Consider the following 10,601-nt stretch of genomic DNA (forward strand, 5'->3'; position numbering starts at 1 on the left):
GCAGTTGTACTGGCTAATCAAAATGAAAATCTGATACTACTTTTGTTACAAATTTAGGATGGTTGGGGGGCCAAGACAGGCCTCAGTGCTACCTTGCCTTTGTGGAGTATAATATAAATTGGAAAGACCAGCAGGATCTGAAACTCTGAAACCCTCTTGGCGGAAATAATGGTCACCAGAAATGAGGCCTTCAACGAGAAGTGCAAACTCTCAAGGAATATTCCATGAGTTTTGTTCATACCAAATGCAAGTCTCAAGGCTCACTAGACTGTCTCCCAGATGAGAGCATATGAGCTTGTAAACTTAAAACAAAAAATTAACCATACGTGCACTCCCCTCTCTCTGCCCCCTTTCCCTCCATCTTATAACCAGATTGAAGTTATACCTGGACATAACTGCCTTTCAAAGCCAGACATGTTCCTGTGGATCTTTGGATCCAAACAAATTCAATTACTGGAACTCTATATCCCCAAGGGTCAAAGTCACCTTCTTAGCTGTAGATTTCTCACTTGCAGCAGAAACTTTGAATGACCCTTAGATAGAGAAATAATTTCAGTTCCTCCATAGGAACCTGGGATAAGGAATCAGGTTTCCTGATCTCAGAAACATCAGAGACCAGATGTTTCCAGAGTCTTTCTCTGACATATCCTAACTGTTAGAAAACAGCCCTTTCTCCCCAAGAGCTATTGGAGTTCTATATATGCAGTTCTACAGCATCAAAACATTATGTCAATAACAGGGGGACAAAAACTATGTTTTTACAGAGTACAGGGAGGTCAGAGCAGACTGGATTTGTTGGGGTACTTTATCAGGGGTGAGAGGGCAGGTCAGACTCAAATTTAGAACTCTTTCTCTAACTGATTCAAATCCTGCATCTTTGCAGAGGGTTAGACAAGACAACAACAGCTGAATCAGACACTTCAGTACCGAAGAAGAGCTGAGGTTCTGTGAGAAGAAATATTTTCACCTATTAACTGATGGTGTGCTGAAACTTCAGCCTATCATGCTGACCAATATTGTCTCACTGTTTCTTTGTACTCCCTTGTAAGTCTGTATCCATCAGTTCTCTCTTGTCTTATACTTAGATCATAAGCCCTGGGAGCAGGGAATGTATTTTTGTTCTGTATTTTTACAGCACCTAGCACAGTGGGATCCTGGTCCATGATTACCTAGGTGATAAGGTAGTAACAACAATAATATACTTGCTAATATATGCTGCTGTTTTTGTTGTGTCAGACATACTAAGCTATACCCGTCACACCACACAGGTAGAAATTTCTAGACACTAAACTGGTTTCTGTGGTAATATTTGCAACTATATAATTATTACAACTGTAGGACCTAGGTAATCATGGACTAGGACCCCATTGTGCTAGGTGCTGTAGAAATACAGAACAAAAAGACAGTCCCTGCTCCAAAGAGCTTACAATCTAAATATAAGAGACAACCAATGGATATAGAAAAATTAGGAACTACAAGGAAGCAATGGTCTCAGCACACCAGCAGCCTAGCCATTGTCAAATTTTCTGTAGGCATGATGACAAAGGAGAGTTTTAAGGAGGAATCTAAAAGAGAATAATGAGCTTTATGGGAAGCAGCTCTCAACTGTGAGGGGCAGCATGGGAGAAAGAGCTGGTGGCTAGACATCCACAAGGAGATGTTAGAGAGACTGGACGAGATTTTAGTTTGGATAGGAGGAGACAGGTCTGGAATAGAGAGAGATCTGAGAGACTTCAGTATAACGATGGTAGCTGAATTTGTGTTTGCAGATGAGAAAACCCATAGATAAAATATAGAGGGAGAAGAGAAGGAAGCCCCGAGGAACACCCCCACAGAAAGCTGGAGGTGGGCGGGGAGTGGGAAGATCCTCCCAAGGACACACTGAAAGAGTGATTAGAGAGGTAGGAGAATCTGGAAACTAGAGAGTCAGGGAAGCCAGGGGAGGAAAGATATCAAGAAAACGATGATCATGGTGCACTGCACTGAAGGTGGCTGAGAGGTATAGGAGCATGGAATACCGGTTCTGAGATACTGCTAGGAAGTTTTCATTACAGACCTTAATGAGAGCAGTTTCAGTGGACATCAAGGGTCAGAATTCAGATTAGAAAGGATCTAGAACAGATTTAGAAGAATAACTCCAGCCAGTGATTGTAAACAGTGTGTTTAATGAGCTTGGAGATGGAAGGGAGAAGGGAGATGGGCCAGTAATTAGAGAGGCAAGTGGGGTCAAGGCTAGGTTTTGGGAGTTTTATGGGTTTTTTTAAATGAGAGAGACTAAAGCATGTTATATTGTATGGGGAGTCAGAAGAGAGTGAGTGGCTGAGTAGAAGAGAAAGGCAGGAGATAAGAGTGGGAACAAGGGAGATCAGGAGATGGGATGGGAGAGAGTCACTGGGGCAAGTGGAAGGATTAGAGGAGAATATGACAGAGGAAAAGGAGGAGACAGAGTTGTAGGAAAAGAAGGCAAAACAAGGGGAGGAAGAAAGACGTATTCTATCCATTTTCTGTTGGAAGAAATTGGTGAGATTCTGTACAGAGAAAGAGTGTGACCCCCACTTATAAATTAAAAACACTTTTTTATATATTTAACACCACTATAAATGCTGGTTGCAAAGCGCGGTTTGGGGGGGAGGCTGACAGCTCGCAACCCCCCATGTAATAACTTTGTAACCCTCTGAGGAGTTCCTACGCCCATTTTGAGAACCCCTGTAATAGAGGAAGTCAACGTGGTTACAGGATTTCTATCAGAGACATTCTGAATGCAAAAGCAGGTGTTGAGGAAGCGGACATTGGAGGTGATTCCAGGAGCTGGCAGAGTGGACCTTGAGATGTGAAAGAGGCAAAAGAGTCAAGGGTGGACAGTGAAGTATGGAAAGAATCAACAACCATATCAATGGCAGAAAGGAAAAAAAGAGCTGAGCATAGATGAGAAGTCATCAGCACTGATGGACTGGAAGTGACAGAGTAGGCAAGTGAAAGGTGGTGAGGAGGACGGCTGATGCATGATGCTGAAAGAGACTAGATGACGGTTGGAGAAGGAGAGCTCATCAACGGAAATAGCGAGAGAGCTATGCTCAGTGAAGACCAAGTCAAGTCCACAACCCTTTTGGTGAGTGGGAGAGCGGAACCAGAGCTTCAGGTCAAATGAAAAGGTGAGGGTGAGGAAATGTGTAACTAAGGAGTCAGATGAGTCATCAACATGGAAGCCAAAGTCACCAAGGATGAGTGTAGGAGATTGTGAGGTGGGAAGAGCGAGCCAAGAGTTGAAACCAGAGAGGAATGCTAATAGGAAGGAGTTGGGTAGACGGTAGATAACAACATGGAGGAAGACAGGAGAGAAGAGTTAGGTGCACTGCTATTCAAAAGTGGAGAAGGAGTGGGAAGGGGAAGGAAGAAGGGGCTAGTAGGGGCAAGAATGGGAGAGGGGAAGCCTAACAGTCCCACCACTGTCTGATCCAGGGCAGGAAGTATGAGTGAAGGAGAGGCTCCATAAAAGAGGGCAGCTGCAGAGGCAGTGTTGGATGAAGGGATCAAGGTCTCTAAGAGCCATGAGCTGGAGGGAGTGAGATATACAGAGGTTGTGGATGGCTGTGATCTTTAGAGATGGAATAGGCATTTCAGAGATAGCAAAAGGAGGAGAGTGAGGAGGGAGGGGCATGGATGTGAGGGTAAGAATCGTGATGGGAAGAGTCTGGGAGGTGGAATGGCAGGGAGAGAGAGAGGGATGGGGTCCAATGTCAGAGGTGAGGAGAATGCTGCAGATGTGGAACATAAGTTTGTGTGAGAGGGAGGAAGGGGGGAGATGATCAGGGTGGAAAGGGGAAAAGGAGTATAAGTAAAGCTGGTGGGAACTTTTACTGTACGAGGTGAGAGAGCACAGACATTGGCAAATGGAGCTGGTGAGGAGGAAGGGAAAGAAGGAAGACAGATGCTATGATATAGAAGAGGAATGTGGTGAGAGACACAGATGAGTGGCAGATGGACAAGATCACAAAACAAATAAAAGATACCACATGCTAGTTACAGAGCTCCTGGCTGATCCAAAAGCAAAGTACTGTTATTTGCTGAATAGTGGAATTCATCTCGTGTCTGAAGACAACCATAGCTCATGATCAATGTTCTGCCACTAAATTAAATATTAATATCTACAGCCTCATGAGCACATACACTTGCAGAATTCTACCCACACTGAGTTTTGGATTCACTTTCACTGTAGCCATTATCTCTAGAGGTACAAGTCAATTCAGACCAAAACATCTGTAGTTTATTTTGATAAAATACATGTTTTCAGGCTCAGTTGGGTAACTGATCTTTCCATCCAATTTTAATATCATTAAAAAACCCAGGAAACTACTTACATACACATTTTACACTAAATTAATTATTGAGATGAACAAAACAATCATGATGGAAAGTGAACATTGGAAAAGACCACAAGCACTACCACCAAGTTACAAAGATCTGAAAAATAAAAGGTTTTATCAGGCTCCCAATGAAATTAATAATGAAACTTTCCAGCTGCTACAGTGGGACAGAATAAGGTTGTGGTTTCTCCAGCATGTATTTTAATTATATGTTTCAAAAATATTACCACAAGTACAAATGTGAAAAAACCATGATGATGATTCATGAAAATGATTCACTGCTCTAGAATTTGGTTAATTTTTTTTCAAACCACATAATTTTTCCTTTTAATTGTGTATATGTGTGTTTTATTATGTAAGAGACTATTATACGGGGAGGGTGCTGTTTTATTTCATATAGTAAAGTGTTAATGCAACTAGAAATTAAAATGGTATGGAAGAGTACCAGAAATATGAATCCAGACGACCAGTGGGAAACAGGGTAAGGACTTGGATAATATTCACATACCTTTTCCCTAACAATATATTTGGCCTTTTGTCATGAAGGCTGCACTAATGATGAACTATAGAATACTAAACCAGCACATCTCAAACTTTTAGACAAACACTACCACTATGCAGGTGTTGTTTAGAAACATTAACTGGAAACTAAAAAAGGAGAAGAAACGGGGGTGGGTAAGAGGTGGAGTAACAGACCCCAATTGGTGCAAACCTATTTGAACTAAATGAGACAAAATCTCTCTTATAAGCGGGCTACTAAACATTTTTAACCTAAACTTATGCACAGCACATTGAGTAGGAACATACTGTAAGTCAGCTTACTCACCAGAGATTCCAGGTGGGCTAACAATAGACCACAATACCAACGGCTCATTTTGATAATTCTCCGCCAGCAGACCACTAAAAAAGGTACTGTTTTGAAGTAGCAATGTGATCAGACAGCTACTGAAATTCAGACAGAGTTACTGACTAGAGTGACCAGATGTCCCGAATTTATAGAGACAGTCCTGATTTTGGGGTCTTTTTCTTATATAGGCTCGTTACCCCCGACCTCCGTCTCAATTTTTCACACTTGCTGTCTGGTCACCCTACTACTGACAGATGTCCAGTGAAAAGAAGAATCCTCTTATCTGTCAAGGAGTTCAAGCTCTCCTTACCTCAAGTCTCTGTTTGTGTCTTTTATTAATTGATGGTATTATTTAGCAGCTGTTTTTGTTAACATTTTATTTGCATATCATTAAAAAAGGGAGAAGAAGAGTTATAACAAGAGCTATAAGAATTAGTGGATAGACTGATCCCTGCCATATGGCAGGGGTTCTGACTTTTGTAAATGTCATGTGCCCAGGGGCAAAGAACAACGATCAGACTTTTACATGCACTCCAGTAAGTCACACCTTTATTATAGGTGATTTCTCAAGACTACCAGGTCCATAGCAAAGAAGTAATTGTAGGTCATTATCAATACCTTAAAATATACCCAGAAGCTAACTGAAAGCCAATGCTGCACCTGCACCTTGCCAGAGAACCTCTCATATTAATTTTTCATACAGACCTCTATAGCTAAGAAGTATGTCCCTCTGTCTAGTAGGTGTGATCTGGTGATTTTTTTAAAGTCTTGAAGAAATACAGAAGACATCTGGAAATCAAATTGCCATATAATTTTAATTCAATTTTTATCTTTTTTTAAATGAGGGTCCACCAAATGAGGGCTCACACTATAAGAAACAATTGTAAATCCCATGGTATATAACATATTAACACAATTTTTTTTTCAAACTCAAAGACTACGATAAATTAAAATACCAGTCCTTTTCAGTGTCTAGCTAATAAAAATTAAAAGACCACATACTGAATGATCTTGTGAACTTTTGCAGCAGTCACCAGCTCTTCACAGCACAAACTCACTTATGCCAGAACCTGATACATTTTCATCTAACAGAAAGTGCCCAGAATACTTCATATTGGAAAGGAGGCAATCTTGAAGAGCCACTTTACAAACCAGTTCGTAAGAATGCATCATATTTCCATATACTAACCCGGTGCTTTTAAAATATTGCTCTTGTAGGGATATTAAAGAAAGTTTGTATTAGAAATGAAAGTAATTTCCCATAATTGCTCCCTCATCATTTAAATCCATAATTTAAATCTCATAGTATTATCAAGTAAAAGATCTCTTGGATTTATTGTTGATTTACAAGCTACTGTTTGTGTAAAACTTGTAAGCCATTGATTGCATCTGTTCTCAGAAAGATACTTTATTGCTAGGTAAAACTTGCAAACAATCAATTGACTCTGTTCTCTAAGCATATTCTGTAATTGATACTGTGTAAACAAACGTGATAAACCATTAATTAACTCTCCACTCAAAACAATACATTGTAATGGCAACTGCTCTTAGAGGCAGCACAGAAGCCCCCCCCCACCCCGTAATCAAAGGGCAGGGAGTCTCAAATAAATTAGAAACACCCCGAAAGTGGTGGAAACAGCAGGATAGAGCAATTCCCATAGACTGACATAGAAATAAATTCCTATAAAAATGGACTCTGAAGACTAAGAACTTTGAATCTCTGGTTCTGCTGCCACCCTCCAGGAGCATCAGGTGTGCATCTGACACAGACTCGGCTCCACTCTCATGACAGCATACTTGGCCAGTATTCTGTCACAAGCAACTTCCAGGCTGATAACTATAACTAATTAATGCAGAACCTGTGTGAGTGTTTGTGTGAATGAATAAATGTAACAACTGTCTGTTGTATTTGCATTTTGCCTTATCCCTCTTATAAGATCCTGTTGGTATTATTTTATTAGTGTAACACTCTGACACAAAATAAAAGTGGAGATTTAATGTAACTATAAGATTTGTGTTAACTTTGGCACTTAGAAGCAAGCCTTCCAATTTTCAGGAGGATAGTTTGGGGCAAATAAATGCAAAGGAGCAAATCTAATAATATAGCCTTGTAAATAGCATACAATGTTCTCCACAATCCTTTCTGACTGCACTGTGTTTCCAGGAGTTCAAACTTAACATGCCTCTGGAAGGCATTTTACCAGTGTATGACCACCAAGGGCAGATCCAGCCTTTAAAGTCTTCGTGCCTCAGTTTCCCATTGGTAAAATAGGAATATTAAACTTTTATCTGTATTACTGGTAATACATATGGTATAAGACTCCTATTCCTCAAAAGTATTTAAGCTTGTTCTGAAAGGGCTTTGCTGAATCACGGCTAAATTACATTTTTTTAACATTTTAAATCTAGAATCGGTCTCTTGAGCCATGGTTTTAAAAATAAATAAATAAATAAAAATCGAAGCTTGATACAGGCCCAATTTTTTTAAATAAAAAAGTTTCCAGGAGCTAGAAGAGTCACCACTCAAGAAATGTACAAACACCACTATCTTGGAAAAACAATTCAAAATAAGATCATACAATTACTGGCAACAAAAGTCAAACAGAAGATTGTGGCAGATCTGAAGTCAGCAAGATATTACTCTGTTATTCTGGACTGCACACCTGACATCAGCCATACGGAACAAATGACTTCAATGGTGCATTTTGTAACCACAACAGAACCTAATGAAAATGTCCCTGCAATGGTGACTGTCAGAGCATTTTCTAGAATTTATTGACATTGATGGAACTACAGGAGCTAGTATGATAAATGTGCATCTTAAAAAGCTGGAAGATACAGAAATAGTGACAGCTGACGTGAGAGGCCAAGGCTACGATAATGGTGCCAACATGAGAAGAAAGAACAGAGGAGTGCAAACACGGATCCGAGAGTTAAAACCTTGAGCTTTTTTTGTCCCATGCAGTTCTCATTCACTGATGCAGCATCAGCTTCTTGTGAGGCTGCTAAATTTTTTAAACATAATTCAAAGCATCTATGTACTTTTCTCTGCCTCAACTCATTGATGGCAAATTTTGAGGCAACATCTGGGAACATCCTCTCTGACACTGAAACCACTAGAGTGCCACACAATGGGAAAGTCAAGTGGAGGCGACAAAGCCTATCAAAACACCAAACTGGGAAGATAGATGATGCCACAGTTGCCATTATGGAGAATAATATTATGACAAGAACTGTTCATGGGAGAACAACGGCAGAAGGAAATGGAATTACCAGAAACACACATAACTTCAAATTTCTGTGTGGCTTAGTGTTGTGGCATGACATACTGTTTGAAATAAATGTTATAAGCAAGAGACTCCAAGGTGTTGACCTTGATATATCTGGAGCAATGAAACAACTGGACAAATCAAAGTCATACCTACAGTCTTACCGGTCAGATGAGGGATTTCAAAATGTTCTGAAGAGTGCACAGAAGTTGGCAGAGGAACTTCACACTGAAGCTATTTTCCCACCCAAGAATACAAGAGTCACCGAAGAAGAAGACATTTTGATTACAAGGCACAAGATAATGCCAGAAGAGACCCCAAACAACAATTCAAAGTTGAATTCTTTAACTAGGTGTTAGATTGTGCAACACAGTCAGCTGAAGAATGTTTCATGCAGCTCAAGGAACACAGCAGTATATGTGGGATGTTGTATGATATTCCAACCCTCCTCACTATACCTGAAGAAGAGCGACACCAGCGATGCAGGGCACTAGAGACAGCGTTGACATATGATGACATGCGCAATATTGATGCAAGTGATTCATGTGATGAACTGAAAGCCCTTTCATGATACATTTCAGCAGGATCAACTCCAAAGGCTATTCTGGAATATGTGTGCACAAATAAGATGACCACCCTCTTTCCAAATGCTTTTGTTGCTCTGTGCGTACTTCTGACACTTCCTGTAACAGTTGCCAGTTGAGAAGTTGAAGTTACTAAAACAACATCTACGCTTCACAGTGACACAGGAGAGGCTGGTCGGCCTTGCAGACATCTCTACAGAGCATGACCTGGCCCCGACTGTATGGCCCGGACCTTTAGCAGGTTAGGGGTGAGTAGGAAAGCAAGGCCAGCTTAGGGCATCTATGAGAATGGTAGGACTCTAGGTAAAACAGACATGCAAACATATCTGTTGTTGTTTTAAAATCCTTTCTCTTATGGTTTATTCCTACTGTTAGTACTAAAAAATACTTCAGTTTAAAACGGGTAGTAGATGAGGGAAGGGGACGGTGGATGAGGGGAGGAGGCTGTGTTGGGTAGATAGGTGATGGATGTGGAGGACAATGTGGACTGTAGGGCAGTGGATATGGGAGAGTGGTAGGTAGATAGGCTGTGTGGGGAAGGGGATGTTGTGGGGGGCTGATAGGTAGAGAATGAGGGAGGGGCTTACAGAGCTAGAGGGGCGGTGAATGGGGGAAGGGCTATGGGGGAGTAGATGAGCCATGGATGGGGGAGGGGCTGTGGGAGGGGAACATATGAGCAGTGGATGGGGAAGAGGTGATGGGGGGAGTAGACGAGCAGTGGATGGGGGACAGTTTATTGGGGGAGTAGATGGGCGGGTGGATGGGGAGGGGGAACAGATGAGCAGTGTATGAGGGAGGGGTTGTGGGGGGAGTAGATGAGCGGTGGATGGGGAGGGTTTATGGGGGGAGTAGACGGGCAGCGGGTGGGGGAGGGGAAGTAGATGAGAGGCGGATCGGGGAGGGGCGGTGGGGGTCGAGGACGCGGTGTTGTTCTTCTCATTCACTTATTTAGAAACTTTCCTGCTCGGAGCATCCTCCCCGGACCCCGATCCCGGCAGCGCCTCCCTCCCCGCGGCCGGTCCCGGGCTTCTCCTGCCCGTGCTCGGCTCCGCTCCTGCCCCTCAGGGACCCTGTCGCCCGCTTACCTGGGCGACGCTGGCGCCTGCAGCCCGCAGCCCCTCGCCATGGCCGCTCGCTGCCCGCTCTTCGCACGGACCAGCCCGGCTGCGGCGCTGACAGCTCCCGTGCAGGGCGAGCGGCGCCCCACTGAGCAGGCGCGGTGCCCGCACGGAGGGGAGGGGCGGGGCGCGGCGGGACGGGGTAGCCCCTTGATGATGTGGCCGGTGATGCGAGTGCGCAGCAGCCGCTGCAGGACCTGCCAATGAGCTGGGCTCGCGGGGAACCCCCCAGCCGCAGGGGCCGAGCGCGAGGAGCCGCCGCCAACCGTCATCCCGAGCTGCGGGGGCGAAGCTCTGTCGTAACCTACGCGCATTAAGCACAGGGGAGGGGAGCGCTCGGCTGTTCTCTCCCGCAGCCCCCTCCCCTCGGGCATAGGGGGCTATAAAGGGGAGGCTGAGGGCGCCGATTACTTGGTCAC

General features: G+C 43.2%; 1 protein-coding gene across 2 annotated transcripts in view; it reads right to left on the bottom strand.

Moving 5' to 3' along the window:
* Positions 1–10,235, bottom strand: part of SLC41A2 (solute carrier family 41 member 2) — a 101,963-nt gene extending 91,728 nt beyond the window's left edge. For both annotated transcript variants that reach the window (XM_030544745.1, XM_030544737.1), the window contains exon 1: positions 10,150–10,235. The gene's annotated coding sequence lies outside the window, so the exon portion shown is untranslated. The remainder of the gene's footprint in view (positions 1–10,149) is intronic.
* Between the last annotated feature and the right edge of the window lie 366 nt (positions 10,236–10,601).

The sequence above is a fragment of the Gopherus evgoodei genome, chromosome 1 (genome assembly GCF_007399415.2).
Source record: "Gopherus evgoodei ecotype Sinaloan lineage chromosome 1, rGopEvg1_v1.p, whole genome shotgun sequence".
Classification (NCBI taxonomy): domain Eukaryota; kingdom Metazoa; phylum Chordata; order Testudines; family Testudinidae; genus Gopherus; species Gopherus evgoodei.